The sequence below is a fragment of the Dipodomys spectabilis genome, unplaced genomic scaffold (genome assembly GCF_019054845.1).
Source record: "Dipodomys spectabilis isolate Male_0828 unplaced genomic scaffold, ASM1905484v1 ptg000006l, whole genome shotgun sequence".
Taxonomy (NCBI): domain Eukaryota; kingdom Metazoa; phylum Chordata; class Mammalia; order Rodentia; family Heteromyidae; genus Dipodomys; species Dipodomys spectabilis.
Window position 1 is genome coordinate 12,501,422 of NW_024870683.1, and position 27,537 is coordinate 12,528,958.

Consider the following 27,537-nt stretch of genomic DNA (forward strand, 5'->3'; position numbering starts at 1 on the left):
TTTATTATGGGAGGTTATCTAATACATGAGGTTCAGTGAGCTGATGCGTGTGTAGTGAGATGGGTCTGCGCAGGGGCATTCCTTTATTAGCTACTGGGCCAAGACTCATGGTGAGGGCTTTCAGCATGATGTATTTAACACATTACCACGTCTGTGAGAGGGTGTGACCTGCTTTACTGACAGTAGGTTACAACATGCTCTTTTGTTCTTATTTTTTTCTAAGTAACTGTTCAAGTATACACATGTCTTATTAGCAGGAAGTCCTGAGTTGGCACATTCTTGTAGATAGTAAAAATTATTTAAACATTTCTTTTCCTTTTTTTATCAATTCTTATTAAAAGTTATCACTTCCATCAACAAATGATTGGGTAATGAACAATGGAATACTACTCAGCCTTAAAAAGGAAGGAAAGTCTGGTACATTATGAACCTCAAAAATCATGCGAAGAGAAATAAACAAGACAAAAAAGAGACAAAGTATGATTCTACTTAGATGAAGTATATAGGATGGGCAGAAAGTAGAGTCTTATGGATTATCCCACCTGGGTTGGTTTCAAATTGCGATCCTCAGATCTCAGCCTCCTTGAGTAGCTAGGATTACAGACATGAGCCTCAGGTGTCAGGGGCTCCAGACTTTTTATGAAGAGCACATGGAGGTTTTCTTTTTTACCTTTGAAAGTAAAAAAAAAAACTACTAGGGTAGATGTAATACTGGATCACATTTATTCCCCTCCAAACTGAAATGATGAGAATTGAGAACTTTTGATACTTCTTCCTTCCTAAATCACCCTCCCCCCCCAAATTAGATGTGTGTGTGTGTGTGTGTGTGTGTGTGTGTGTGTGTGTGTGTGTGTGTATGTGTGTGTATGTGTGTGTGTTAACCCCATTAATCTTGAAATTCAATATTGTGTTTATGGTTATGCCAGTATAATTTTGCCTGGTGCTACTGTTGACTTTGAAATTTGTAAACCAAATTCTTTAGCTTAGGATATTTTCTTTTAATTTTAGCAAGTTATTGTATTTTTTTTAACTTAAGACTTCACTCCTATGGTTATTCTATGGTTTTAAAAACCATCTTGGATCTCTCTGCATGTCTTATTCTTTTCCCATCAACTTTACCTAGTAAGCCTTGTTTTCTGCATGTCTGTAGAGTGGCTTGAACTTGATTTCTGTATTCCTGGTTACATTTTTAGAAGGAGCCAGCGACTCACTCCATCCATTGTTGTGTTTTTCCTACATGCCTCCATTAGCATGTGTTCTTCCTTTCTGGTGTCAAGTTATTATGTCTTCGTGGTGACTTGTTTGGGTGTCATGTTTATGCACTTTTCCTCTCTGCTCTTTTGAGAATCTATGTTGGCAAATGCACAAAATCTTCTATTTTGTGCATTTGCTCACTGATGTCAAGGGATATATTTATTCTGGCTCTTCAGGCTTCCTTTCCTTGGATTTATTTTGTTGCTTTACATGTTTGGAGATTTCCTCCCATGTTTTCCCATCTTACAGAGGCCCATTTGTTTACTGGTAGTTGAAACAGGTTTGATGGAGGGAATATGGATCCTGGGTTGAGTATTTCAGGTGTGCACAAGGTTTTTCTGGACTTAACTTTTCAACTCCTCTAGACTCATACCATGGAAGGAACATGCCTGGTTAGTTCAGTTTTGTAAAAAAAACTATCAAGCTCTGTACACAGGGCCTGCGCCACTTTGCCTTCCACCAGGAATGAAGGAGAATTGGCTTCTATTGTTCCGTATCCTTGGCAGTGTTTAGTGGCATCCGCGGTCTGGGTCTTGACCATTTCAGTGGGCTTGCCCTGGCATCTCATTGTTGTCTTCATTGTCATGGTATGGAATGGCTTCTCAGTTGCCTGCCATCTGTGTATTGCTTTGGTGAGATGTTTGTTCTGTGCTGGTCTTTGTCTCAATTTTTTAATCAGGTTGTTTGTTCTCTTTGAGTTCAGTTTGAAGTGTCTTTATATTTTGAGCATGAAATCATAATGAGTCTTCAAAAATAATTTGTATTTCCAAGATCTTCATATTTCCCCTAGATCTAAGTTATTGTGCAGCGCCACTTCTTTTTATCCAGTAGGTCTTCTTTTAGTTTTTCTGTAGGGTATGTCTACTTGAAATACATTCTCCTGTGTTTATCTGTGCATGCCTGTGTTTTTGGGCCACCCTTCCTTATGTGCATGCGTTTGTGACACCAGGAGGGGGTTTCACTGTAATGTCTCAACATATGCATACAAAATATCCCGATGAGTCACATCTTGTTCCTCTGTCCCCTCTGTCACTCTGCTCTGACCTACTCTCTGCTTCCCCAGGAAAAACTTCAAATTTCATTGTTCTATGTTCATACATGCAAACAAGCTACTTTAACCACATTCATCCTCATACCTTTCCTCTCTTCCTTCCTGCTGGCAGCTACCTCTTCCCCCCAACAGAGCCCCGAGAAAGACTATTTTAGATATCTCAAAGTAGAACCAGGAATGAGTTCCTTCTATGAGGAGATGTATAGTTAATGGAAACCAACTCATTGTACCAAGTTGCCATTTAAACCCATGGAACAAATCAATTTGTGTAAACCAAAAGTTCAAGTTCAGCCACTCCGCCTTCACCGTGGACTTGTTTTACCTGCTCTGTCCTTCATGTCTCAGAGGACCTAAGTTCTAGTCATTTGAACATATTTGAGCCATGTTTCTAGATGAACTTCAGTTGCTTGAGTACATGCTGTGTGCCAGGCTCTTTTTGTCACTGTCCTCATGGCATATGCGCTATTATTTTTGTTCCTGGATAGAGTCACTGAGGCCCAGAGAGATTTAGGTACCAAGTGTATCAGCTAGACCTCAGCTCAGACCTGGCTCATTCTGGGGGTAGTATCCAGAGCGCTCACCACCATGCTTTGCATTGCTGCTGGAAGTTTGGGCTTTAGGCAAAAACCACTATTAATTCCATGCACCTGTGAATAGACAGGGCGTGAGGCAGGTGTGACCATAACCCATGTAGGCTCCTCTACTCATGGTTTGAATTAGCTGTGAACACCTTGATAGGAAGTAGTCAAAGAAATGAATGGATCGGGCAGCTGTCAACAGGGTCTCACAGAAGTGCAGAAGAGAATGTATTCATTGTTTTTAGTAGGCCAAGTAGTTCTCTCCTGTTCCCTTGGAAGCAATAGGAGGAGATGCTCTGAGAGCTTGTGAAGGTGAATGAAACTTAAGACTTATTTTCTAGTTCATCAAAGGGCACATGTTGTATTGGTAGGGTATTTTTCATACTAGTCTCAACTTAAAGTATCGTTTCAGATAATTATCTTTGTTTTCTACTGTGGTTCTTCAAAGGCAAATCTTAACAACCAATGAGAACAGTCCCTTCGGCCTAGGTGTATGATTTCCCAGCAGTGTAATCCCATGGCCAGCATTTCTGCACCATCTAGGTGATACATCTCTATGGAAATGAGGTATGAGGTGTTTCACACACATGCCCTTCTCACTCACATCATGTGTGTGTGTGTGTGTGTGTGTGTGTGTGTGTGTGTGTGTACTAGGGCTTGAACTCAAGGCCTGTCCACAATCCTTTAGCTTCTTTAGCTTTTTCACTCAAGGCTGGTGGTTTAGTACTTGGACCACACTTCACTTCTGGCTTTTTAGTGGCTAATTGGAGATAAGGATACCATGGACTTTCTTGCCTCAGACTGGCTTTGAATCACAATCCTCAGATCTCAGCCTCCTGAGTAGTTGGGATTATAGGCATGAACCATGGGTGCCCAGCTAAATACTCACGTGTTAGGCACCATATGGTAAAGACTTAAATCTGAAGACAACAAATTAAATCTGAAGACAACAAAGAAGAAGAATGAGCTCCCTTTTCACACATGCTCCTTTCGTAGTACTTTCCCAGGGTAAAGAAAGAGAAATGGACATAGCCTGAACCAGAAAAGAAATCCATGGGCCATTGGAACCCTCTGGGGGTGCGTCTACTCTGGAGGTTCAGGAATACATAACGTTCTCTGGAGTGTTACATTGTCATTGGCAGTCAGCCTGTAAGGATCCATTTATACAGAAGTCTGAGAGGAGGAACAAGGAAGATTTCAGTGGCTCAGTGCCCTGTGCTTTTCTCATCATTTTCTCTACATTAGGCATTTAATGAAGTTACTCGGATACCTGTGAAGCCAAATCAAAGTTCAGCGTCCTCTCAATTGAATTATCCCGCCGACTATTGACATGTACAACATTTCATTTCATTTGTTTCTGCTTATGTAGTTATGGACACTCAGGATAAATGAAAGCAATGAATCTGGTTACATTTTCTGAGCGGTCAACTTCACCTGGGAAGATGAGCAATAAATGAATGAAAGGTGCAATTATTTATCCTTAGCAAGTTGAAATGTGTCTTCAACCTGTTCATTCAGTCAATGAATTAAAGTGCTGTGTGGTAAGTTAGTTGGTAGAGAAAGGACTATTTTAGTAGTAAGAATAGTTACTAAAAAATGTTTTATTTTGTATCTTAATGGGGAGGGAGTTCTGTCTAATGGCTCTTTTAAAAAAGTTTTTGTGGTTTCAGCAATTAAACCAGGACCTTGCTAGGCAAGCTCTACCAGTTGAATCACTTGAGCACACAGAGCCACAACTCCAGTCTTTTTGTTCGTATTTAGATTTTGAAACAAGCTCTTCCCATTACCTTTGTGCCAGCTGGTCTCAACTTGTCATCTTCCTGTCTCCACCTCTGGAACAGCTGAGATTATAGGCATATACTACCAGGCCTTTTATTTTATTTTATTTTATTTATTTAGTCAGTCCTGAGGCTTGAACTCTGGGCCTGGGTGCTGTTTCTGAGCTTCTTTGCTCAAGGCTAGTTTTCTACCACTTGAGCCACAAAGCTACTTCTGTCTTTTTTTGAATAGTGTATTAGAGATAAGAGTCTCATGGACTTTTCCTGCCTGGACTGGCTTTGAACCACAATCCTCAGATCTCAGAATCCTGAGTAGCTAGGATTATAGGCATGAGGCACTGGTGGCTAGCTAATTACCAGACCTTTTAAAACAGGTGTTTTAGGATCTGGGGCATGTAATTTAGTTGTACAATACTTGCCTCGCATACATAAAGATTTGGGTTTGATTCCTAGTACTTCAAAAATACCAAAGCCCTAGATGCTTTAGATAATGAGGATTATAAATTACAATGATTAATTATTATACATGGGAGAATCAGGTGTGTGGAACCACCAGTTTTCTGGCCATTTATTTCCAGCTTGTCTCCAGCTCTGCCTTCCACTTCAGTAACTGCTTTTCTTAATGGTCTCACATGAAGCTCGCATGAAGCTCGTTCTCATCTTCCTTGCTAATTAGCTCATTAGGTCTACGCCAGAAATTCTTTTTATTTCCTCTGATAATTTCTTTACGTTTTTCTGCGAAGGCAGACTTTTCATTGCGGTTTAAAGCTTATCTCAATGTCTTCCTCCTTCAAGCTTTCTCCACCTTTGTGTTCGTTTTCTCTATTCCTAACAACCATGTCAGGTCAGTTGTACTTGGTTGATTTCTACTGTTGCAATAATACTAATTATAACAAAAGCACAACAAATTGTACTAAGCATTTATTGGGTACTAAGCTACAACAACCTACCCTATGGGTACGATTGTTACCTTCATTTTATAAATGAGAACACTGAAGTCCAGAAGTCATTAGTAACTGATACAGTGTTTTACAGTGGAAAAGGGCAGATCTGCAAGTCAAATTCAGGATGATAAACTAGAGTGTGAGTTCTTTGCCTACTGGTATTTCTCAATGGGTGCTCTTCTGACTATGTATATTTGAATCACCAATACAAGTGTTAATAAAAAATGCAGATTACTGAATCCACTACAGATCTCCAGTCCATTTATCTAAGTTTGGTCTGGTGGCTCGAGCCTATAATCCTAGCTATTTGGGAGACTGAGTTCAGTGGGATCTCAGTTTAAGGACAGCCTGGACAAGAAGTTTGAAGATTCCATCTTAACCAATAAAAAGCTGGGCCAAGGAGGTTTGTACCTGTCATCTAAGCCATGTGAAGAAATAAAAATAAGAATAAAATAAAATAAGAATAAATAAAGAATAAGAATAAAATAAAAATCACAGTCCAGATAAGCCAGACAAAAAGTGAGATCCTATTTGAAAAATAATGGAAGCAAACAAGACTGGGGGCATGGCTCAAGTGGAAGAGTACTTTCCTAGTAAGCTTAAGGCTCTCAGTTCAAATAAACCCCACTATTGCCAACACTGGAAAAGGGAATCTGTAGGTTGAAGCAGGGAGATTTGGCCATCTGTGTCTTTAATGGATTTCCTGAATGAGGCTTAAAAATTATAATCTTAGAAACCATTGCACATGCTTTGCTAACTTTTGAATATTTACCTATCTAATCAGGCTATAAACTTTTTGAGGTCAGCTATTATATTAACTCTTATTATCTTCTGAATCTTAAAGTCTAGAATTGACAGTTAGATATTTATTACATACTTAATCAACACTGATCCATTTGGACCTAGGCATCAGTAGTAACTGTGTTCAAATAGCAGTGGGAAAGGGTTTCAGGAAGGGACTTCCAATTCAAATATCTGACAATTGAGGTCCCATCCTGAGGACACATTCACCAATGCTACCCCAGATTTCAATCATGACTCAACACACTTCCTGCTTCCATTTGCCTTCCTTTCAAGTTCAGGAGTTACTGATATCAAAGGGACAGAGGTAGAGGTATTGCCATAGTTAATAATTGTCATTAGAAAATAGAATTTTAAAAGGGACAAAAAGTACCATTTAGAAATTTTAGTCAACAGATGAGACTAGCTCCTTTCAATGCAAGATCGTCACCAAACTTCCTCATGAATTCATTTAGACAGCTGTTGAGCATACAGAGGAGTTCTTGTGTGCCCCATGACTGCCATTCACAATTGTGGGGGTACACTGAGAGTAGCCTTGCACTATTCTGTGATGACAGGGTTTTTCTCCTTACCCTCACTATCCAGTCCAATATCCTACACATACAGATGAGCTATGTAATTTCCTAGAGTTCAAACCAGAGTTTTAACCAAGATCTTTTTTGTTTTTTGGGTCCAGTTGTGGGACCTGAACTCTGGGCCTGGGCGCTGTCCCTCAGCTCTTCAGCTCAAGGCTAGCACGCTACCACTTGAGCCACAGCGCCACTTCCGGCTTTTTTTTTTCTGCTTATGTGGTGCTGAGGAATCGAACCCAGGGCCTCAGGCATGCAAGGCAAGCGCTCTACCACTGAGCCACCTTCCCAGCCCCTAACCAAGATCTTAATACTCTAATTTCAATGTTTCCCTGTTATATCGGCTTGCTTCTCCTGGACCAAATGTTGCTAGTTATGTGGGTGGAGGAGTAGCCTAGGTCATGTGCAAATAAGGCCAGTAATCCTGGAAAGAGAAAATGGATTCTGTTTTTCACTCACTTTTTTTGCTAGCTAGGCTCTTATGTGCCATCAGCTTCTGAAGGGCTGATGGCAGTTCTTGGCCCTGTAAATCTTATCTTTTTTTTTTTTTTTTTTGGGTCCGGTCGTGGGGCCTGAACTCTGGGCCTGGGTGCTATTCTTCAGCTCTTCAGCTCAAGGCTAGCACTCTACCACTTGAGCCACAGCGCCACTTCCCGCTTTTTTCTTTTTGCTTATTTGGTGCTGAGGAATCGAACCCAGGGCCTCATGCATGCAAGGCAAGCGCTCTACCACTGAGCCATCTTCCCAGCCCTGTAAATCTTATCTTTACAATAATCCAAACCTTAATCTTAAACATGAATACCAACTCTATCTCTATGTAGTTGTTGCTGTTAAACTGTTGTAGCTGGTTGGTGTCTAATTGTAATTTAAGTTCTGCAAAACTTGGTGGATTGTTATCCTAAATGTGATGTTCTTATTAAATATTTTGCTTTAAGAATAGCTTTGGAAATAATGCAACAACAAAACCTATGAACATTACCTACTGCATTTTGTTGAAGATGGCAAACATTTAATGTTTATTGAGAGATTCATCAAACTGGAAATAGATGGCCAATAGAAATATTGCTTTTTTCCCCCAGACAATTAGGGCTTTACCATGACATATCTGTCTATCTTTATCTGCTCTTAAGTAAGTTTTCAGGTAGTCCTGGCAGAAACAGTTTAAACATATGTAATTAAAAATCTGTAATTAAAATAATTTCTTAAAAAGGAAATACCTCAGAAAGCTCTTCTCCTTAGAGATCTCTTAGGACAAGCTAGTCAGTATAAATGAGTAATTGAAGCTCATCTAAATGTAAGGAGAATTCAGCACCTCATTCCTTTAATGGCCTCCTGCCCAAAATAAAACTGGCCAGCACACAATATTTATCTTATGATGCTGCTATTTCATATCACAAAGTGACCGTGTAGTGTCATAAACACAACCTCAAAGTGCTGACTTTTAAAGGCTTTTTACTTGCTACTGTTTTATAGCTTTGCATAAAATGCTAATGCTATGACATTTGTAGAACTATTAAATCATTTTAATGAAAGAGTAACAGTTATGCAACTAATTCATTTTAGTGAATTTCACTTGCAGAATTTTTTAGTAGTTGGTCGTCATGGGAAGGAGCATTTACGTTCTCACCTCCGTAATTTTGTTCTGACATGGAACCGAGTCTGTTATTTTGTGGTAGTTTGTACCAAAATCTAATGGATCCAAACCCATGGACAGAGTTTGTTGCCCCAAATCTGGGCTCATTTGCCTGATGAACCTCACTTAATGTGATTTCTCATCTAGCCAAGTCATATCTGTTTTTCTGGAGATATATGGCTTTCTGTTTCCCTTTTAAGTGTCAAGGGGTAAATATATGTTCATATATTTTCAGCTGCTAAAAATAAAGAACAGTTCAAATGCCATAACACCAAATCAAGGAACACATTTGGCTTTTAAATATTACCCCAGTGATTATATAAGATGACAGCTGGGATGGATTCTCACCCTGGCCCTACATTTCTTTGTTGTAAGGCAAGAGCTCTTTTTTTTTGGTCTGGTCATGGGGCCTGAACTCGGGGCCTGGGCGCTGTCCTACAGCTCTTCAGCTCAAGGCTGGCGCTCTACCACTTTACATTTCTTTAATAGCCATCTTACTCAGTATATGCTGTCATAGCAGGGCCTCTGTAAGGAAGCAATGGGCAGAAAGTTCTGGAAACATTATCAGGCATATATTCTCAAATAAACATTTTCTTCATAATCACATTTGTATGATTCAGAATCTTTCCCCTTGAGTCAAAATACTCTGTCAGTTTCTCCACTCTTTCTCTTCATGTTTTCAGATAAAGCATCCAGTAATGTTCGTTTTTACTTTTGGTTGGTCCTAGGGCTTCAACTCAGGGAGGACCAGGGCACTGTCCCCGATCCTCTTTGTGCCCAAGGCTAGTTCTCTACCATTTGAGCCTCAGCACCACTTCTGTTTTTTTTTTTGAGTAGTTTATTGGAGATAAGAGTGTCACAGGGACTTTTCTGCCCAGGCTGGCTTTGAACTGTGATCCTCAGATCTCAGCCTTCTGAGTAGCTAGGATTACAGGCGTGAGCCACTGGCACCCAGCATTAGTGTTCTTCTTTAAACAAAAATGTATTTTCAGAAATAGCATTCTTGGTGTTCTGAAATATTTGGAATATTAGAGTTGACTTTATTGTCAACATATTTTTTCCCTTGTCCTAGGAGCACATATATTCTTATGAAATGTGAGTTACTTCACTCTCTTTAGATGAACATTTTTCTTTATTTAAGGTTTTCCAATGAGCTAACTCATTTAATCATCATCATACCATGAACAAAAGGGTTTTACTGCTAACATTTTCAATCATTCAGTCATGACCTTTTTTTTTCTCCTTCACCTAGGCTGCTCCTGTACACATATGTCAAAGATTACAGAAATGTGAATACTTGAATATTCTCCTCCAGGTTTAACTGATTATTAAATCCAATGTCAGGTGCAATAATCCCCCTTTACATTTTGTTTAGCTTTGATCATTCATTTTGGAACAGATTTATATATATGTATCTATGTTTTTATTGTAAAAATACTGTGCAGAGGGGTTACAGTTACATGAGTAAGGTAATGAGGACATTTCCTATGAAGCATTGTTACCCCTTCCCTTGTTTTTGTCCTACCATCCCTTCCCTCCCCACCTCCCCAACTCCTCCCTCAAGTTGTAAAGTTTGTTTTCAACATAGTGTCTTGTATATCTCCTTGTTACAATGGGTCAACCTGTATCCTTATTTCAGAATTTTGTTATTTCCTTTCCCCTTCCCAAATTAGAAAAATGTATACATAAGACACAGGCCACTGACATTAAATACAGTGAAAACAGGGGTTATACCATGGGGAAAGAACATACAAAAGAAATAAAAAATCACACAGTACATTTTAAATATGTTAGAAACAATAACAAGAAAGAAAAAACATTGTGTCCCTATCTTGGGGTTCATTTCACTTAACATAATCTTATATAGTCATATGTACATATGCTTTTGACCTTTTCTGCTTGTCCTAGACTTGTACTAGTTATTGCAAATAAGGGAAACCATGGGACCTATGTTTCTTTGGGCCTGGCTTACTTCACTTAATATGATTTTCCCCAAGTCTTTCCATTTCCTAGCAAATGGAGTGATAATCATTCTTTCTGATAGAGGCATAGAATTCCATTGTGTATATATACCACATTTTTTTAAATCCATTCATCTACTGAGAGGCATCTGGGTTGGTTCTATATCTTAGCTATGGTAAATAATGCTGTGATAAACATAGTTGTGCTGGTAGCTTTAGTATAGCCTTGTTTGTGATCATTTGGGTAAATGCCCAGAAGTGGGATTACTGGGTCATAGGGGAGCTCTATGTGGAGTCTTTTGAGGAACCTCCATACTTCTTGGAACAGATTTTTTTTTATGTTATTAGAGTTACACTCTAAAAGTATCATAAGAAATGTATGTCTTTTTTGTTCTTTGATGCTCATTGGAAATGCAATTCACATAGTGATAATGATGGAATGCATATCAGATCACCTTAAAGGTGTTAGTTCAGTTCAGTACTTATAATGCAAGGTGAGCATTCTTGCTTGTAAATGTATATGATTTTATCAATATTTTCAGCAGATCGTTGGAAAAAAATTTCGTCTTTTTTAGTGTCACATATATCTTTGTGTTAATTATCTTAATTATTTCCTCTTTTTTTAGCTATAGAAAAAATAAGATTAAATTGCTTTGCCATTTCATCCTATGTATTGTTTTTTTTAAATTGTTTTTTATTGTGAACTCCAGAGTTCAGACAACACTAACAGTCATACAGTAATTGAAAGCTTATAGCACTTATGTATAATTAATTGAGACTCACAACAACTCTGAAAGGTAGATTTGATCTAAAAATTTGACTATGGGGGAATCTGAGGTTTCTGAGAATACAGAACACTGGATGTTTGTTTCTGATCAGTATAATGGAAGAGGTCATTTGCTACATGATAAATGGCCTGAAAACTTTTTTTATATTAATAATTTTGTTTTAAATTTGAATTTTATTGTAAAGGTGATGTACAGAAGGGTTATAGCTATATAAGACAGCTAAGGAGTGCATTTCTTTTTTCTTTTTTTTTAAGGAGTGCATTTCTTTTTGAACAGTGTTACCTCTCCCTCATTTTCTCCCATTTTCCCCCCGCCCCCAGCCCCGCAAGTTGTAAAGTTCATTTCCAACATAATGTCTAGTGAATATCACTGTTGAATTGGCTTATCCTTTGTTCCACTATTTTCTGTGATTCCCCTTCCCTTCTCCAAATCAGATAAACATATACAAAATGAAGAGTACAGTAATAAAAACAGTGACAACATGGAATAAACAAAAGGGGAAAAAAGAAAGAAAAAAGAAATAACTTCAAGCAGTACAATAAAAAAAACTTCTTGTTTCCATTTCTTGGAGTTCATTTCAAAAAGCATAATTTTATATGGTCATATGCATATACCTATTGAGCCATTGTGATCTTCTCCTAAGATCCTCTTCTAAGAATGTCCTAGACAAATTTTAGTTATTACAGATGAGGAAAGCCATGCCACCTATGTTTTTTTTTTTTTTTTTGGGTCCGGTCGTGGGGCCTGAACTCTGGGCCTGGGCGCTGTCCCTCAGCTCTTCAGCTCAAGGCTAGCACTTTACCACTTGAGCCACAGTACCACTTCCAGCTTTTTTCTTTTTTCTTATGTGGTGCTGAGGAATCGAACCCAGGGCCTCAGGCATGCAAGGCAAGCGCTCTACCACTGAGCCACCTTCCCAGCCCTGCCACCTATGTTTCTTTGGGTCTGGCTTACTTCACTTAATATAATGTTTTTCTAAGTCTTTCCATTTCCTTACAAATGGGGCAATGTATTCTTTCTGTTGGAAGCATATAATTCATTGTGTATATAAACCACATTTTTTTGATCCATTTATTCATTGAGGCATCTGGGTTGATTCCATATCTTAGCTATGCAATGAGATGCCACCTCATTCCAGTTAGAATGGCCATTATCAAGAAAACTAATAATAACAGATGCTGGTGGGGATGTAGCCAAAAGGGAATGCTACTTGTTCAACCACTCTGGAAAGCAGTATGGAGGTTCCTCAAAAGATTAAACATAGAGCTTCCCTCTGACCCAGCAATCCTATTCCTGGGCAATTACCCAAATGACCACAAACCAGGCTGCACTAAAGCCACCAGCACAACCATGTTCATTGCAGTATTATTTACCATAGCTAAGATATGGAATCAATAAAAAAATTCTACCTAGATTGTTTGTAAGGAGAGAATAAAGATCAAACTAAAGGTTTAATTTTCATGGAGTATTTTGGCTACAAGAGAACCCATGAATTTCTAGCAAGTTTCCCTCCAGGTCAGATTGTCAGTCAGTCTGTCTGCCTGTCTTTCTCTCATTTTTAAAAATCTGTTTATCAGTTGATGGACCTTTACATTGATTTCATAACTTGGCTATTGTGTATAGAGTGACAGTCAGCATGAATGTACAGGTATCTCTATTATATGTTGTTTTATTTTCCTTTGGATATATACCCATAAGTAGCATAGCAGGAGTTCTGTTTTTAGTTTCATGAGAAACCTCCATACTGGTTTCTATAGGGACTAGACTAATTTACATTCCCACCAACAGTGAACAAGGGTTCGACTTTCCTACTTTTAAATACTCCCTTAAGTACAAATGGCTTTTCTCTCCTGTACCTATTTTACATTTAAGAGTCTATTGCATAACACTCAATTAATCAAATATCTGCTTGATTACTTTCTCATTCATGGCCCAACTTATTGTATATAGTTAAACATAATCTCATCCAGATTAGCCTCTTTTCTTTTCTTACCTCCTAGATATTTTCCCTGGGCAATTTTGTGCATTCACAAGTATTCAAATGTCATCCATATGCCACCATATAGCTACTTAGGTTTTTTGATGAAGCTGAAATATAATCTCCTTTGTGAGGTGGATTACCATTCTCAATTCTCTGTCCAACTTCATGCTTTACAGTGGAATTAATCTATATGTGGTGCTTTCCTTTGCTGTAGAATGGACTCAAGCATTGCATTTGGAATGTTTTCAGTAATTTTTTTTCTCCTTGTGATTTTGATCTGCCCTATGCTGGAGAAATGGAGGTTCAACCTTTGTTCACGTAGTTTGGCTCATGGTCTTATGAACCTTAGTCCCTAAGACACAGTCCCATGTTCTCTCATCAGAGCATCACATCCCAGTCACTTTCAGGATTCCTATGGTTAGTCACACTTAGAAAAGGCTATGGTTCAGTAATCAAGTTTTTCATAGAGAATTATTCAGTTTCTACGGATTCCTTATTTCGTAGACTTATATTCCTTGTTTTCTGACCCTGTGTCTGACCTGACTTCAGATGCTGAGCCTGTGCTGTTAGCCACCTGCCTGGCTATTTTCTCCTGTCAATTAGCTGCCAGATGAATCCCTGGGTACTGGACTGCTGCCATCTGTACCTGCCATATCCTCTGGCCAATTGCCAAGCTGTACTCCCTGTGGGTTTCTGGGGTCACCTGAAACCCTTTACCTTGGCTCTCCTTGCTCTGACCAGTCACCTCCATTCCAATCTTGGAAGTCAAGTTGGTATTTTAATAGTATGCATTGGAGGGGAGATAAATTAGGTATTTATAATTGGAGCATTTCCTAGATTTGTCTATGTGTAGTTGCAAATAGAGAATATGACTCTGTGAAAATGAGAGTCTGGAAGGTAATTATGATAGAAAAAGTGAGGGAATGAGAACAGTATGGAGTTTAGGGAATCTCTAAGAACAGGTCTAGGTAATACATGAAAGTAATATGACGTTTAGGGAAAGGAGCCCTAGAAGGAATGAAGAGAGATCAAAAGACTTATTAATTATTTTAGCATTTGGTGTAGGCCCACAACTGAGTTCCTGTGTCCTCATTATAGAATATAAATTACGTTTATCTTATAGCCTGTGGTTGATATAAATTCACTAGCCAATTCATTCAGACTTCGGACTTGGGAGTAGGCCTAGGAATGAAAATACATAATGAATGCTATGTGTCTCCTTGACCATAGTGCTTTACTATGTAGGCCCTAGCATCCAAGATCACTATGTAAGAATTAATTGAAAAATTCTCTGGACTGTTCTGTTTCATGTAAAAAAATTCACTTTGAGTTGTATGACATCATATCATACAATTTACTTTTCAATGGTTTGCAAGTGCAGGTAATGCTCTTCTCATTGTTAGAACTCCACATACAAATACCTACAATGAAATAATATGAATAGACATGCTTGAATATAATAGGTATACAGAAATACTGGGCTATGGTGAGGGAGTGATATCTGTTCACCAGGACGTGGGGTTGGAGCTAGACAGAAGTTGTCCAAGGACAAAGGCTTAGTCTGGAACAAGCAGAGGGGATACATGGATACAATATTCTCAAATCTCATTCTTGAGGGTAAACGTAGGCATAGGTGCTGATGAAGTAAATTCAATTCACAGATGTCAGAGTATCCACTGGCAAGTGGCTGTAGTTTTGGTGTACATGCTGTATGGTGTCATAGGGATAAAAATTCAGACACTAGAGGAAGAGCTAGAAAGAACTGGAAAACAAGAGGCAGAATGAGGCAATGGAAACAGCAGAGTGACTGGTCAAAATCCTTAACCACTCACTTAGCTTCAGCTTTCTAATCTACAAAATGATGTTAAAGCATCTTATCTCTGGTACTGCTGAGGGTAAAAGGAGGAACAGCAAGGGAGGTATCAAATATATGAAGAGCTTAGCATGCTGTCTTGCTATCAGTAGATGCTTTCAGTAAATGGGTCACTACCCACAATGCCTAGCCATCCTCAAGACTTTTTCTTGATCCTGGCACCAAATGTCACCTTCATTTAACAGGAATCCAGCCAAAAATAATGGAGATGTGGGCAGAGCTCCAATCCCAGAAGAGGCCTTGTGTTAGGGCAATAGAGGCAATAAGTCTTTTGAATAGAACTTAAATGTGAGTGGGCTGCTGCTTCTTCATGATGCACTGGGTTCTATTTCTGGTTAATAAATTGAAGAAATCAGAAAATGTTTGATTAAAAAGGTAATTCATAGTAAGAATACAATTAAACAAGTTAATTCATGGCCATACACATGCAGAAAACTGAAGGTAGACTTTTCTTTGTTATTTTGAAAGGTAATTTTCTTGGTATTATTAAGGTGTTGTAAGAGGGCTTACCATTTCACCATTCAGGTAACATATGTACATTTCTATTTTGTACAATGTCATCCCTTCCTTCACTTTCCCCCAGTTTCCGCCCTCCCATCCCTGCCCACAAGTTGCATAGTTCATTTTCCATATGGTATACACTGAATAATATGATTACATTTGTTCACCCTTACTCCCTCCCTTTCTGCACTCTCCCTTTGTCCCTCCCCCCAGGAGCAGAAAAAGAAAAAGAAACTCACAAACACACACAAGCAACAACAACAACATAAGTGACCTGTTTCTGTTTCCTGGAATTTGTTTTGATAAATAGTATTTTACATGTTCAGGAAATGCAAGTCTTTTGGGAAAAAGTTATATAAATTTTAATAAAAAGTTAACAGTTATGTTCAATGTCTTCTATAAACAGAAAAGAAATGTAGGAGGTAAAATTCCAGAAATTTGGAATGCTTTAATTAATTCTATCAATATGTATGATCAAAAAGCATAAGCCTGCTTCCTGAAGTAACCAATATTTCCAAAATAATTTTTTGAAGCTAGATTCTTAGATATCACCCTGCACCAGAATCAATTCCAAATGGATCTAAGACCTCAATGTAAGGGCAGATACCATGACAATATTACAGGAAGGGGTATGGGAAACACTAGGCTCCTAGTCATGGGTTAACACTTCTTAAGTAAAGATCCAGAATCACAACAAATCAAAGAAAGACTAGATAAATGGGACTGCAGCAAACTGAAGAGTTCCTGCATCACAAAGGACATAGCTAGCAAGATAAATAGAAAGCCCACAGAATGGGACACTATTTTTACTGGCTATATATCAGACAAGTGTCTTATATCTAAAATATATTTAGAGTTAAAAAACTTAACTCCCCTAAAATAAACCCTCAAAAATCAACAATCCAATTAGTAAATAGGCTAAAAACTTAGAGAGACTTCTCAGAAGTAAGAATGGCCAAAGGACACATGAAGAGATGTTCAATATCTCTGGCAATAAAAGAAATGCAAATCAAAACAACATTGAGATTCTTCCTCATCCCAGTTAGAATGGCCATTTTCAAGAAAACTAACATTAACAGATGCTGGTGGGGATGTGGCCAAAAGGGAACATTACTACACTGTTGGTGGGAATGTTAGATTGTTCAACCACTCTGGAACGCAGTATGGAGGTTCCTCAAAAGACTAAACAGAGAGCTTCCCTATGACCCAGAAATCCTACTCCTGGTCATTTATCCAATTAATCGCAAACCGGCATGCGCTAAAGCCATCAGCACAACCATTCTTATTGCACTATTGTTGATCATAGCTAAGATAATCAACCCAGCTGCCCCTCAGTGATGAATGGATCAAGAAAATGTGGTATATACTCATCCACCAGAAAGAATGATATTGCTCCATTCATAAAGAAATTGAAAGACTTGAAAAAATTATATTAAGCAAAGTAAGCCAGACTCAAAGAAACAGACTGCATGTTTTCCCTCATTTGTAATAATTAGCATGTGCCTATAAATCTACAAGCAAATCCAATGGATAGTAAAAGATAAAAAATTACACTTGAACATTCACACAGTGAGACCAAAGGTGGATATTCTTAGGAGAAGATCACAAAGGCTCAATTGCTATGTGCATATGATCATATAAAATGATGTTTATTGAAATAGACTCCAAGAACTGGAAACAAGGCTTTTTCCTTTGTTTTTTTGCTCTTTTTTCCTACTTTGTCACTGCTTTTGATTTCGGTACATTTTATCTTGTATATAAGTTTTTCTGTTTGGGGAGGGTTGGGGGTGGACGCAGAAATGAAATGGTGGGACAAAGGGTGAACCAATGCAGCAGTGATACTCACTAGATACTATGTTGAAAATGAACTATATAGCTTGTGGAAGAGGGGGATCTGGAGTGGAAAACTGGGAGAAAACTAGGGAAGAAGTGACACTGTTCAAAAAAATGTAATTGTAAACCCTCTGTACATCAACTTTACAATAAAAATTAAAAAATAAAAAAGCTAATTCATGTTAGTTACTAATGAGAAATATGTATAGAAACTAGTCTTAATAAAAGCAACAATAATGGAAAAAATGGCCAAGACATACTTTGGGGTTATGTTTCTGAGTCCTAGAATAACAAAAAAATCACTATTTATACTTAATAATGTTACCTCCCATTTTTTTGAAAAGGAATGCTAAAGAAGTATTTTTTCTTTCTGTGTGTTAGTATTATTTTTTAATAACTCCATGTCTTAGTACTTGCTATGTAAAAAGGAAGTGACATAATGTCTACTGTGGCCAGATGAAATATAAGCAAGCTGCTGAAATTCGTGTGCCAGTAAAAGAATACCTTCCTTCATTACCCCACCAGAGTTTTACGTGACACAGGACAAAGCCCATGGTGAGGCTAGCTCTGGGGAAGGATACCATGCATAAGGCACAACCATAACTGGAGTTACTTCCCTGGGCGGTGGAGGCAACTTCATGGGATTATGAAGTGTCAATGCAAAAATAATTTCAGGTTATAATGCACTTAGGGTAATTGTGCCTTTTCGTGTGCAAAGAGGCCAGATTTGCCCATATAAATAAAAGAAGAATTATGAAACCTAGAATCACTGATTTGTAACTATTATCATAAAAAATTCTGCAGTACATTTTGCTAGGAAAAAAACACATGAAGCTGAGCATTGTGACACGTCCATAATCCCAGCACTCAGGAGGCTGCAGTACAAGGATTTTAAGTCCAAGGTTAGTCTGGGCTACATAGTAACATTCTGGCTAAGAAAATAAAAAAGAAAACAAGGAAAGGAAGAACTGTGCAGTGAACTATTAGTGTGGTTTTAAAAGTTCTCACTCATTTATTTTGTAAGACATGACCAAGTAGCTAAAGCACTTAGGGCAAAACTGATAGGATTGATTTCATTAAGGCAGAATTAAGTTGATTTACTACTTGTTTTTGTATAGTCCATGGTCTATGATTATTTTTATATTTTTAATATGCTTTTTATTATAGAAATACTGTACAAAGGAGTTACAGTTACATGAGTAAGGTAATGAGTACATATTTTACATTTTTATACAATTGAAAAAAATTGCAAAGAATATGTTGTATACCTGAAAGTGATACCATTCAAATTTCAGTTTTAATAATGTTTTATTGGAACTCAGTCTCATCCATTCACATATTGCCCTTAGCTGCTTTTTTGACAAACTAACAATAACAACAAAAAGAACAGTGCCAAGAGAGCATTTATGGTCCCCAAAGGCCCAAATGTTAACTATCTGCTTTTTTTCCCTTTAAAAAAGGAACAAATTTTCTTTTCCCTAAGGTAAATTTTTGGCAGAATAGCATAGGAAATCATATTTAACTCTCGTTGTGATACAGAAATATAGGTCCTTAGAGTTTGAAGCCTATGGGAAGACCAAAATTTTGAACTCAGGACCTTGCCCTTGCTAAGCTGGTATCCTACTGCTTGAGCCATGCTTCCAGCTCTGCTGGCTTCCTGCTTTTGCTGGCTAGTTTTGAAATAGTGTCTTGCTTCCTGCCTGCCTGAGCCATGATCAACCTACTTTAGACTTCCTCTTGTTACTGGGATCAAAGGTGAGCAGCCAGCTTCCCTTCACGGTGATAAAATTTTTCCAACTGTTCCACCCGGACTGACTTAGAATTGTGTTCCTTCCAATCTCAGCTTAACACATAGTTTGGAATGGTGGGTGTGCACTATTGCATACAGCTAACAGTTGAGGAGTCTTTGAATTTTGCTGCCTCAGTTGGCTGTGAACCATGATCCTCCGAATCTTAGCCTTTCAAGTAGAAAGGATTACAGGTTTGAGCCACCAGCACCTCTCTAATGATGGTAATTTTTAATGTAAGGGGCAACTTCAATTGTTTACGAGTAATGCATTGTATTCTCAAGCTAAAAGGAAATGAATGCTTTTCCCAAATCTACTGTATCCTAAAGGCCAATATTCTGCCGTAACTAGTAAACAGCCAGTGTACTGGTTAGCCTGGCTAACAGAAGTGTCAACAAGCAGGTGTTTATTTGTTCATTTATTTATCTTTCTGACTCAGCTATGTCATTTGGGACCTGAGCCTTTTCTGTCTCTTCCCTCTACTGTCCTTGGAATATGGATGAAGCTTTATCATTGCATGAAAGCTGTATCTGGTCCACACATCACAACAGTGTTCAGGGCAAGAAGAAAATGTGGTGACATGGATTGGAATAGACAATGGGGATATAAATCTCATTAGAAAAAGCCAAAATCCCTGGATGTCCATTTCTATGTTCACATTCTAGCCCATGAATATCTCCACAAAGAGTACAATGACTACAATGGTGTCATGCAGCCACTCCTAACTTCAAGGATGGTCGGTGAATGAATTTAAACTCTAATGAAGGCAGGGAAAAAAAAAGAGGAGCACCTACTAATAACTGTAAATAGTTAACTGTAGACTGTGTGTGTTTATGGGTATGTGCTGGTACTGGGGCTTGAATTTAGGGTCAGGGCACTGTCTCTTAGTTTTTCACTCAAGGCTAGTGCTCTACCACTTGAGCTATAGCTCCACTTCCTGGCTTTTTTCAATGAATAATTGTAGATAAGTATCTCCTGGACTTTTCTTCCCAGGACTGGCTTCGAACCATGATTCTGTGATCTCAGTCTTTCAGTATCAATGATTTTAGATGTGAACCATTATTGTGCAATGTCTAGATATTTTTGAATTATTTTTGTCATCTGGGTGTGAGTCCGGGGGCTTGAACTCAAGACGTGGGCATTGTCTCTTAGCTTTCACTCTAGGCTGGCACTTTACCACTTGAGCCCTAGTTCCACTTCTGGCTGGCTTTGAACAGAGCTCCCTAGAGATCTTAGGATCTTGAGCAGCTAGGATTACAGATATGAGCCATTATTGCCTGGGTCCCCATCCTTTTGTGTGTTTTTCAAGGCCAAAGCCAAGTGGAGAAGTGAGAATAAGGTTTGCTGAGTTACAGGCCAGTGTTAGCTATTTCAGAAAATATTATCCCTGTTCATTCTTTCCATTATTCCCAAACATCATGTTTTTTATCTTGTACAAGCAGAGTTAATAGTTACACACATTTGGAGAGGAAAGAGGCATTTCATCATCTTTGTGACTTCTGCAAAGCAATTAAACATTTTTTTTGGTGCAGAAACATTTCACATTAAACTGGGACTGAGTGTGAAAAATGTTCATCTGTTTCCATTTTAATCCTTACTCTACAATAAAAATGCAAATCACAGACTCCTGGAGCAGGAAGGAGGGCCTTCACAGACAGTTTAGTCCAAAGCCCTCATCTGTGATTTGGAATGGGTCTCCCTGTGCCAGCCCCATAGCCAGGTGTCTGTGCTGTACAGGATGGAAGGGAAGAGTTGCCTGCTTTGTTCCTGTGGCCTTAACAGCTTGCCTGATTTGCTATGTAGTCTACAGGTCAAAATGTTCCCTTTCCTGCTCGCCTTTGAATAGATGGCAGGTGGCAACTTAGGGATTCTGTGTCTCTGCTTTCTTTGCTGGTCTGTTTCCTTTTGAATGGGTGAGTGATTTAATGGTGCCTGATGCAAGTCCCCCTGCTGCTCTGGAGTTAGTTTGGATGGGGAGATGTCTTTCTGTCTTGCTCTTGGTCCAATTCACAGGAAGTCAGATGCTGAAGGAATTTAAGAGGGGGGAGGGAGTGACAAATTCTGAACTGGAGAAGCTTTAAGTAATATGCTCAGGGTTGCACAGATATTTGGTGCCAATACAAAAGTTTGTTTCAGATTCTTCTTTATCCAGTACTCTTTTATAGTTTATCCAAATGTAGCGAAGAGGATGTCATCTGAGGTGTCCACAGAGTTAGACAAAAACAATTTATTAAAAAGACCCACCATGTAGATCTTGAGACCTGAGAGCCAAAGGAAGACCTAGACTTGTCCTTGAGTCATGCTTTACAAAAATTGTCCACATTCCAAATACACAGTTTGAAATTTATGTTTCATTCAGTGAAGCAATAGCCAAAATTGAGATCAACCTATCTATGACCTTCAGGAATTTCTTGGGGAATTGTAATTTCTTAAAAACATTTGTTTTTGGACATCACATATAGTAGAAAACAGGCATTCTTTGTCTCTTTGGGACTGACTTTCTTCACTTAACATGCTTCTTTCCAGGTATTTCTATTTCTGTTATTTTCTTTCTTTCTTCCCCCCCCTTTTTTTGGTGGTGAGGCTTGAATTCAGGGCCAGGGCACTGTCCCTGAGCTCTTTTGCTCAAGGCTAGTACTCTGACACTTTAAACCATAGCACCACTTCCAGTTTTCTGTTGGCTAATTGGTGATAACAGTCTTACGGACTTTCCTGCCTGGGATGGCTTAAACTTCAATCCTCAGATCTCAGTCTCCTGAGTAGCTAGGATTAAAGGAATGAGCCACCAGCACCTGGCTCCATTTCTTTATAAGTAGTACAATATCATTCTTTATGGGATGAGTGAAATTGCACTGTGGCATTTGGGCTGATTTCATGCCTTGGCTATAGTAAATATTGCTGCAATAAATATGGTTGTGCTGGTGGCTTTACTGTATCATGGTTTGTAATATTTGCATAAATGCCAGGTATGGAGTTGCTGGATGATAAGGTAGTTCTATGTTTAATTTTTTTGAGGAATCTCCACACTGCTTTCCAGAGTGGTTGTGTTTTGGTCCTTTTAAATCTTCTTTTTCTCCTTTGAAAATCACAAACAGTGATTGGAATTTGTCCCACAGTTTGCTGGCACTACACCATTTCCAAAAATTCCCTTTTCCTTTCTCTTTCTAGTCTAAACTTTCAAGTTCAATCAGGCCTTCTTCAGTTTCTTTCTGACCTTTGACTCCATTAGTCTGTTTTCATGTTATGTGCTGTGGTTACAATCTTAAGATACAACTGAATCTTTTAGTATTGCTTCTGTCTCTAGCAATGTGAATTTATGGATCATTATTACTCTTTTGATAGCCTTATCTACTGTGATCATGTTGATGATGTTGAATTTTTCTCCTTGCTATGTGTTGCATTTCCCCACTTTCAGGCAAGATAACCTTTGATTGGATGACAACTTTTACATAACATGGGGATGTCAAACATGCTTTCTGAGTATGTGTAATGGTTAAAGAAACAATGAAACACCCATGACATTTGCATACAGAAATTAAGTTTGAAACCAAAAGAGTCACTTGAAAACAATGAACAAATAAAGCTAATAAAACCTATTTTTCACTGAATCTTGATAAATGCAAATGTTATGGTTTTTTTGTTTGTTTTTTAGTGCCAGTCCTGAAGCTTGAACTCAGGGCCTGAGTGTTGTCTCTGAGCTTTTACACTCAGAGCTAGTGCTCTAACACTTGAGTCACAGCTCCACTTCTGGCATTTCTGGTGGTTGATTGGAGATAAGAGTCTCACAGACTTTCCTGCTTGGGCTGGTTTTAAACCACAATCCTCAGATGTCTAAGTGTCCTGAGTAGCTAGTATTATAGGCATGAGCAACCATGCTGGGCAAATTTTAGCAATCTTCATTAGCATTAAGTATTTTCTTTTGTGATTAGTATCATGAGTGTTCATCTAGGATGTGTGTAATTTGAACTTGATGGTGAAGTGAAGAATTAGGGGGTACTTTCTTTCTAATTGCCACCAAAGATATGAACATTGAAATGAATGAAACTAAAGAGTGACATCAACAAATGTGGTTTAGATTTTTACATTCATAGCATAGGAATATCTTCTGATTGTGCAGCTGCATTCATAGAAAAACATTCCAGAGTTGTAGAGTTCTGTGAACTTATCTATTATATGTATATTTACTCCTTTTTGAGCCATGTTGACATTGCACAGTTTGTACAGCTTTTAGCTTGCAAGAAAATAATCTTGCCGATATAATATTGGCAACTTTCTCTACCATGATAATTTATAAGACTTGACCAACTTTTTTGCTGCAGATTTCATCTTATCTTCTTAATGAGTTTTGCACTGTCTAATCAGTTGAGAGCATCTAACTTGTTTCTTCTTTGAAACTGCCCTATAATGAACATCTGTGTATGATTACATTCCTGTTCAGCTTATTAGTTAGTTTTAATTACTATACATAGGAGAGGAAGCCAAAAGCAAAGATACATATTGCCTACTGTGCCTAAAGATCCTTTCAAACAATGGCAAGTTTCATCTTAACTGTTTCACAAAACTGATGATTCAGAATTGTAACCTATGTTAAGCTTCATTCAGTTTCATAAGTGACTTCTTTTCATATTTGTTCACCATATGTTCTTTACCCTTGTTAACTTGAAGGCTGTGTATTAATGCCCCTAACCCCACTATACTGCACAGGGGAAATCCTGCTAATCTTTATCTCCTCCTTAGACTTTTTCTCCTATACATTTTTGGCACCTACTCTGATAATAAGAAAATTAAATACAACTGTAAAGTGAGACCTTTTAGGTTTCAAGTGTAAATGGGAAGATTTGGTTCCTATAAGAATGCCTTCTGACATCAACTATCATAATTTTTTCTTAAACTACAGGACTTCTTGGTTTTTCTAGCAATTTTGGTAAATTTAGCACAACACTGGCTTTAGTATACTCCCTTGTTTTTGTATTTCGTATTTTCGTTCTCTTCCTCTTGTCTTGAACTGAACCCAAGGCCTCACACATGCTAAGTAAGCATTCTACTACTGCGTTACACTCCTATCCCCCAAATGATTGTGTGTGTGTGTGTGTGTGTGTGTGTGTGTGCCCATGCATGTGTGCATGTGCATATTGATGCTGGGACTTAAACACAGAGCCTCTTGCTTTGTATTTTCACTCAAGGCTGGTGTTCTATCACTTGAGTCCTATCTTTGCTATAGGTTTGGATTAGTTAATTGAAGGTAAGAGTGTCATGGATTTTTCTGCACAGGCTGGCTTTGAACAGTGATCCTCAGATTTCAACCATCTAAGTAGCTAGGTTATAGGCATGAGCCACCAGTATTTGGCTCAACCAAAATATCATTCTCTATTTGAATGGTATTGATGGAGGTCTGTTTGCCCTGCCATGTAGCCTTCCTTATGATTTTAAGGCTAATCATCTTAGTCCATTTGTATTGCTCTTATAATATATAATATATGCTCTTATATAATATGCCCATGGGGCATCATATATTATTTCCAGGACTTCCACAAATACCAAATCTGCAGATGTTCAAGTCCCTATGTAAGATGACATAATAAGTGCACATCACCCATATACATTCTCCCATATACTTTGAACATCTCCAGCTGACATAATATCTAATGTAATGTACATGCCATGTAAATACTTATTATACTGTATTATTTAAGCAACAATGATTAAAGTATTTCATGCCTATTTGCTACCAATGTAATTTTCCCATTAATATTTTCAAGCTGAGATTGGTTTCAATCAGGGATAAGGAACTCAAAGAAATGGAGTACTGAGTCACTTATCAAGAACAAAAAGTTATTTGTCACGATTCTAGACATCAGGAATTCTTAGATCATCTTGGACTTTGAGCTGCAGGCAGATTCCTTTGCAGGTGACAACCAGTATCCAAACTTAAGATTGAGGTTTTTTTTTAAATTGGCCAATGATTTTTTTTATTGAATGATTTTTGAGCATTGAATTTGACATTCTCCTCACCTCCCAATATTGTAAGTACCACGCTTGTCTTGAAGATCCAGCTAAATATTGATTTGCAGCATGATTCTTTTGGTTTGCATATAATCGTGACAAGAATGGTTCCCTTCCAGGGATAGGTTGCCCTCCTGGGCACTGTAGTTTCCTGCAAGAAGCCTGGATAAATGCAATGTGTGTTTTTCCAATACACTGCAAGATCTCAAGACAGCTGAGATCTCCCTTTCTCTTTCTGGTCAGTGAGATCTATTTCTCATCTGAGGTGAGAAGTTTCAGTTTTATGGGTGGTTAAAAAAAACCCAAAAAACAAAAACAACTCACTATCACAGGGAGCTGGTGGCTCATGACTAAAGTCCTAGTTACTCAGGAGGCTGAACTCTGAGGATCACGGTTCAAACCTGCCCAGGCAGAAAAGTTCCCATGAGATTCATATCTCCAATTAACCACTCAAAACCCTGAAGTAGTATTGTTGCTCAAAGTGCTAGCCTTGAACAAAAGAGCTCAGGGACAGCGTCCAGGCCCTGAGTTCAAGCCCCATGACCGACAAAAAACAAAACAACGCCCCCAATAGCAAATTAGAAAAACCCTCCTATCTGGTTCCCTCCTACTCTTTCTTTTTGTCTTGCTATGTAGCTCAGGCTGTCCTTGAACTTGTGATCTTTCCATCTAAGACATCCAAGTGCATCTGCCATGCACTGCCCTGCTCAGATTGAGAAACTGTCTCTTGACTCTGTATTCATGTCCATAACTGGCTCTTAGAAATTTCTTTAATATGATGAATCCTAGCTCCTTTTTCCTTAAACTTCCCATAGATTGCATGCATACATGTTTGTTATGTGTGGAACAGTGAATATTCTATTCAGGGACATGAGGAGGTTAGGGATTACTCTCTTCTAGTTCATGTTTTAGAATTGGTGGACCAGGAAGTGGTTAAAAGAACCAAAAGATGTGCTCCTGAAAATGAAGAGAGAGAGAGAGAGAGAGAGAGAGAGAGAGAGAGAGAGAGAGAGAGAGAGAGAGAGTGTGTGTGTGTGTGTTCCAATCTTTTTTTTTCTTTCTTTCTTTTTTATTTTAATTGTGAAAATACCATACAGAGAGGTTACAATTACATGAGCAAGGCAATGAGTACATTTCTTATCAAGCATTGTTGCCTCTTCCTTTGTTTCCCCCTTCCTATCCCTTCCCATCCCCCCCCCCAAACATACCAAAGTTGTGAAGTTCGTTTTTCGACATAACATCTTGTACATCTCATTGTTGCAATGGGTCCACCTTCCCCTCCACAAATTATATCTACATCAAATACAGTGAAAACAGGGGTTATACCGTGGGAGAGCGACATACAAAGCAACAAAGAAATCTCTTATAAATATGTTAGAAACAATAGCAAGAAAGAAAAAAAAAACATTTGAGTCCTTATCTTGGGGTTTATTTCGCCTAACATCAACTTATCTGACTGTTTCTGCTTGTCTCAGACATATACTAGTTACTGCAAATAAGGGAAACCATAGGTCCTATGTTTCTTTGGGCCTGGCTTACTTCACTTAATGTATGGAACCAACCCAGATGCCCCTCAGTAGATGAATGGATCAAGAAAATGTGGTATATATACACAATGGAATTCTATGCCTCCATCAGAAAGAATGACATTGCCCCATTTGTTAGGAAATGGAAGAGTTGATCCAACCTTTTGTCATTAAAACATTTATAGAGTCCTTCTCCTCTGTGAATCTTTTCCTGACAGGAAGGACAGGACTAGGGATTTCTTGGGCCAGCTGAGTTCATTATTGTATTTACTCATTGAATTCCTGCCATGTGCCCATGCTCTTTGCTCAGGATTTTAGCTAAATACATTTTAGGTTGTTTTCTAACTTCCAGTGATGGTTAGCCATTGTTCACACAATGTCTGGCACATGGTAGAAAGTTCATGCATATTTAGCTGTGAGTATTGTTATTATTGTTATTATTATTTTTGGTTGGTCATGGGGCCTGAACTCTGGGTCTGGGCGCTGTCCCTCAGATCTTCAGTTCAAGGTTGGTGCTCTACCACTTGAGCCACAGCACCACTTCTGGCCTTTTCTGCTTCTGTGGTGCGGAGGAATAGAACCCAGAGCCTCATGAATGCAAGGCAAGCACTCTACCACTGAGCTACCTTCCCAGCCCCATGAGTACTATTATTACAATGGTCTCACATTTGGTCCT